The sequence below is a fragment of the Colobus angolensis genome, unplaced genomic scaffold (genome assembly GCF_000951035.1).
Source record: "Colobus angolensis palliatus isolate OR3802 unplaced genomic scaffold, Cang.pa_1.0 Scaffold214, whole genome shotgun sequence".
NCBI classification, from domain to species: Eukaryota; Metazoa; Chordata; class Mammalia; order Primates; family Cercopithecidae; genus Colobus; species Colobus angolensis.
Window position 1 is genome coordinate 113,077 of NW_012115311.1, and position 5,717 is coordinate 118,793.

The 5,717-nt window shown below is 38.0% G+C and overlaps 1 pseudogene; it reads left to right on the forward strand.

The window, feature by feature from the left end:
- Positions 1-319: 319 nt before the first annotated feature.
- LOC105512503 lies at positions 320-2,457 on the forward strand (annotated as a pseudogene).
- Positions 2,458-5,717: the final 3,260 nt, after the last annotated feature.

Here is a 5,717-nt window from a genome sequence, read left to right on the forward strand (position 1 = left end):
AATATGTCATTTTATTCTGTTTGAGTTTATTGAGTGTTCTCTTTAAATGTCTGCAGAGTTGCTGCCCCTTTCTTGAACTATGAGTCCTGCAATCTTTTAAATTCTCAACATGAGTAGAGCTTTTTGAGCTTTAAATCTACAGGGAACTCAACAGGCCTGTTTGACATAAGCAATGAACATCAAGAAACCATCTTGCTGTGGAAGCATAATGATTTTTCTTCTCCCTTTTCGAAAGATCTTTCCTTTTGATGCCAGTTTTCTTCCTTGTTTACGCAAGTTCAACAATTCCAAAGGAAAAGGCAATAGTAAGGGTTTCAAAATGGCAGAAAAATTTGCAAGTCTCATGAACATTCATGGTTTTGATCTGGATTCTAGGTATATGGACTTAAAACCATCGGGTTGTGGAGGCAATAACTTGGTTTTTTTCTGCTGTAGACAAGGATTGTGACAAGAGTAGCCATCAAGAAAATTGTCCTTACCAATCCCCAGAGTGTCAAACATGCTTTATGTGAAATCGAAATTATTAGAAGACTTGACCATGATAACCCTGTGAAAGTGTTTGAAATTTCTGGTCCCAGTGGGAGCCAATTAACAGATGATGTGGGTGGGCTCTCTTACGGAACTAAACAGTGTTTACATTGTTCAGGAGTACTTGAAGACAGACTTGTCTAAAGTGCTGGAGCAGGGCCCTTTACTGGAAGAGTATGCCAGGTTTTTCATGTATTAGCTGCTACGGGGGCTCAAGTGTATTCACTCTGCAAATGTACTGCACAGAGATCTCAAACCAGCTAATCTTTCCATTAATACTGAAGACTTGGTGCTGAAGACAGGTGACTTTGGTCTTGCATGGATCATGGATCCTCATTATTCCCATAAGGGTCATCTTTTGAAGGACTGGTTACTAAATGGTACAGATCTCCGTGTCTTTTACTTTCTCCTAATAATTATACTAAAGCCATTGACATGTGGGCTGCAGGCTGCATCTCTGCTAAAATGCTGACTGGTAAAACCCTTTTTGCAGGTACACATGAACTGGAACAGATATAGCTGACTTTAGAATCTATTCCTGTTGTACCTGAGAAAGATCGTCAGGAGCTTCTCAGTGTAATTCCAGTTTACATTAGAAATCACATGATTGAGCCACACAAACCTTTAACTCAGCCACTTCCAGGAATTAGTTGAGAAGCACTGAATTTCCTGGAACAAATTTTGACATTTAGCCCCATGGATCAGTTAACAGCAGAAGAAGCGCTCTCCCATCCTTACATGAGCATATATTCTTTTCCAATGGATAGGCCAATTTCAAGCCATCCTTTTCATATTGAAGATGAAGCTCATGATATTTTGCTTATGGATGAAACTCACAGTCACATTTATAACTGGAAAAGGTACCATGATTGTCAGTTTTCAGAGCATGATTGGCCTATACATAACAATTTTGATACTGAAGTACAGCTACATCCAAGAACTCTGTCTGATGTCACTGATGAAGAAGTACAAGTTGATCCCCGAAAATATCTGGATGGAGATTGGGAAAGGTATCTGGGGGATCCTGCTTTTGATACCAATTACTCTACGAAGGCTTGTTGGCAGTACCCAGATCATCGTGAAAACAAATATTGTGATCTGGAGTGTAGCCATACTTGTAATTACAAAACGAGGTCATGATCATATTTAGATAACTTAGTTTGGAGAGAGAGTGAAGTTAACCGTTACTATGAACCCAAGCTTATTACAGATCTTTCCAATTGGAAAGAACAAAGCAAAGAAAAATCTGATAAGAAAAGCAAATCGAAATGTGAAAGGAATGGACTGGTTATAACCCAGACAGCGCTAGAGGAAGCATCACAGCAACTGGCTGGAAAAGGGAAAAGAATCAGGGATTTGATTTTCATTTCTTTGTTGCAGGAACTATTTAATTTAGTTTCCAACATTAGCCTACTGATGTTGTTGATAAATTAAATGACTTGAATAGCTCAGTGTCCCAACTAGAATTGAAAAGTTTGATATCAAAGTCAGTAAGCCAAGAAAAACAGCAAAAAGGAATGGCAAATCTGGCTCAGTTAGAAACTTTGTACCCATCTTCTTGGGACAGCCCATTTGTGAGTGATGGGGAGAACTGTTTTCTCATAAATCGGTTTTGTGAAGTAAGAAAGGATGAACAAGTGGAGAAGGAAAACACACTAGTTACTTAGACAAGTTCTTTAGCAGGAAAGAAGATCCTGAAATCTAGAAACTGAGTCAGCAGAGGATGGGAAGCTTGGGGAGAGAAATGAGGAAGGCTTTCTGAACAACAATGGGGAGTTCTTCTTTAACAAGCAGCTAGAGTCCATAGGATCCCGCAGTTTCACAGTCCAGTTGGGTCACCACTTAAGCCAATTAACACCTTCTGCTATGACATTTTCCCCTCAAATTCCTCATAAAACATACAGCAGCATTCTGAAACATCTGAACTAAAACACTCAGCAGACATTTACCTTTGTATTCTTATGAAATGTATTTTGTCTTTTTTTATTACTAGAGTTTAAGTCATTTTCTACTTGAATCAGGTGGTGTCATTTAGTAAGGATTTTATCACTACTTGGTTTGTAAAATCCAGGCTTTCTTTTTCTACATGTGAGATAGTTTTCATTTTAACTGACATGTCATTTGCACACAAAAATAATGAATAGAGCAAAATAATGCAATGCAGGAGGAGACAAAAGAAATGCACTAAGACAAGTAAAGAACATCCTCTCATAGAACAATAATCTGTTTTACAGGAAGCAAATCTTGCCTGAAATTTACACAGTGAGACTGTACACAATTGCATGAAAATATCTATTTTTTTCTAAGACATTTTTCATTCATGAGTAGTTTAAAGTTTTTCATACTGTACACATTTCTTAAAACACATGATACCAGAAGCAACCGAAAATGAATGTGGAATTTGGTATACGTGTGTTATCTACCTCAAAGTAACAAAAATATGTGGCAAAACATATACCACCCATAGTGCTTCACAAAATGCACTTCTATTTAGCCAGCGTTTATTGTACTAAACTATTCTTAATAAGACTCATTCACTGTTTATAAAGGTTCTGGTATTCACTCTTTATAGTGAAGTGTTAACACACCACATCTTATTTATTTTAGCAAATCAGTATATTTTCTGTATTTACTTATAAAAATTAACTTAGTTTTAAAAAGTTATTTGCAAACACACTTTTTCCATTTGGCACTATGGTCTGTTGCCTACCTAGCTGAATCTATGTCAGTTTATCCTAAGGCTGTCCACATACTCATTTTAAGTAACTTGCTCACTGTGTATAGGAATTTGGATTTTGGAGGTGCTTGATCTAGCCACAAAGAAAAATTAATTAGGAATTACTTTATTATAAAATGCTCTAGAAGTCTTAATTGTGGTTTTCTTAAAAAAAAAAAAAAAAAATGACTGGGCCGTGCGCGGTGGCTGGCCGGGCCTGGTGGCTCAAGCCTGTAATCCTGGCACTTTGGGAGGCCGAGACGGGTGGATCACGAGGTCAGGAGATGGAGACCATCCTGGCTAACATGGTGAAACCCCATCTCTACTAAAAAATACAAAAAATTAGCTGGGCGCAGTGGTGGGCGCCTGTAGTCCCAGCTACTCGGGAGGCTGAGGCAGGGGAATGGCGTAAACCCGGGGGAATGGCGTAAACCCGGGAGGCGGAGCTTGCAGTGAGCTGAGATCCGGCCACTGCACTTCAGCCTGGGCGACAGAGCGAGACTCCGTCTCAAAAAAAAAGACTGTTAGAATTGTGTGCATGGAAGTAATTAAGGTACATCATTACTATAGTTTAAAAGCTATACATGATAAGACATTTTGTTTTTACTGAATGATCTATTCCCCATCACAAGGCAAGCATAAATAAAATTAGATTAATGTAGCATGTGGTGTCACAGTCTCTTATAATTTGTTTCATCTATTTTATTCTATTGAATATTGTCTATATTCTCGGTTATCCTGTTTGAAGTAAAAGGACAAATAAAACATGGCCAGCAAAAAAAAAAAATTAATTAATTAATCCAACTATAAAAGCAACAAATATACTATTAATTGCTAGATCAGTTGTGGCAATAATTAATAATTAAAACTAAAGATTAAGAGGTAATATAAAATGTTGGCATTAGCACACACAATGATATCTATTTGTCATTTCAAACTTTTATGATCTTTCTAGGATAAAAGACATTTTTCTATGACATGAACAAATTATCTCAAAGTCAGATATGTGCTTGGTGAGGACAGAAAAATGGTCTTCTTAAATGAAATGAGTAATTCTGTGTTCTATCTTCAAAATTCTTTTTTAAATGTGTTGAAAATTAAAGCATAAACTATTATCTATTTTTACAGAAGAGATTTTTGGATATACTATTCTGATTTGATATACTATTCTCATTTGACAGGTTCTAAACTGATGGATTTCAACTCAAATATTGGTTTTCCTTGAAAAGCACAGAAATTAATACTATTTTTCCTTTAAAACAGTTTAACACACATTTGATTCTCATTACTTACAGCAGTTATGTTCAATAAAGTCACTACAACTCTGGATTAACAGATATTGAACCACTGACCCTATGGAAAATACTAGGTTTAGGTTCCTGCAAACCTCACAACATCTTCGTCAATTAATCAACATATAATTTCATTTTATGTGTGCTTCTGTTTAAAGCATATGTGTATACATATATATTAACAGAATATATATGAGACATATAACATCACGTTATATGTTATATTCTTAATAAAACATATACATACATTCCTTAAACAGAATGTAAGTATACTTGATTCATTAACACTGAACTCAGGGCCAACAGCACTATAGCTCATGCCTGAGGGAAGCCTGTCTAACACACATATTTTTTTCAATAATGCACATCATAACATTTTACTTTTAGGAAAACCAGACAGCACTTCCGCACAGGGAGCCACTGTAAACAGTGAGATCATCAACAAAAAGTACAAACATGCAAAACCATGTCATGAAAGGGCACTTGTTTATTGCACGAGAGCTGGAACAAGGTAACAGAGCACAGCCAGGTTCATCCTTGGGTGCGAATGTGCACACTGGGCAACTCCAACTGTTCACATGTGAAAAACTACATACAAGTATTGATTTTGAAGTCACAAATAAACGTTAGTGAGTAGGCAAATTAGCAAATACTGAAACCATGAATAAGGAAGATCGACCCTATAAAATGTTAAGTATGTACATGTCGTGTTTTTTGTTATGTGAAAATATGCTAAATGTGGTGCTGTGTTCAATAGTGTCAGCAAATTGCAGTAAAGATTGCCTGACACTGGCGGGGCGCGGTGGCTCAAGCCTGTAATCCCAGTACTTTGGGAGGCCGAGACGGGCAGATCACGAGGTCAGGAGATCGAGACCATCCTGGCTAACACGGTGAAACCGCGTCTTTACTAAAAGAAATACAAAAAACTAGCCGGGCAAGGTGGCAGGCGCCTGTAGTCCCAGCTACTAGGCTGAGGCAGGAGAATGGCGTAAACCCAGGAGGCGAAGCTTACAGTGAGCTGAGATCCGGCCACTGCACTCCAGCCTCGGCAACAGAGTGAGACTCCGTCTCAAAAAAGCTAGCCGGGCGAGGTGGCTGGCACCTGTAGTCCCAGCTACTTGGGAGGCTGAGGCAGGAGAATGGCGTAAACCCAGGAGGCGAAGCTTACAGTGAGCTGAGAT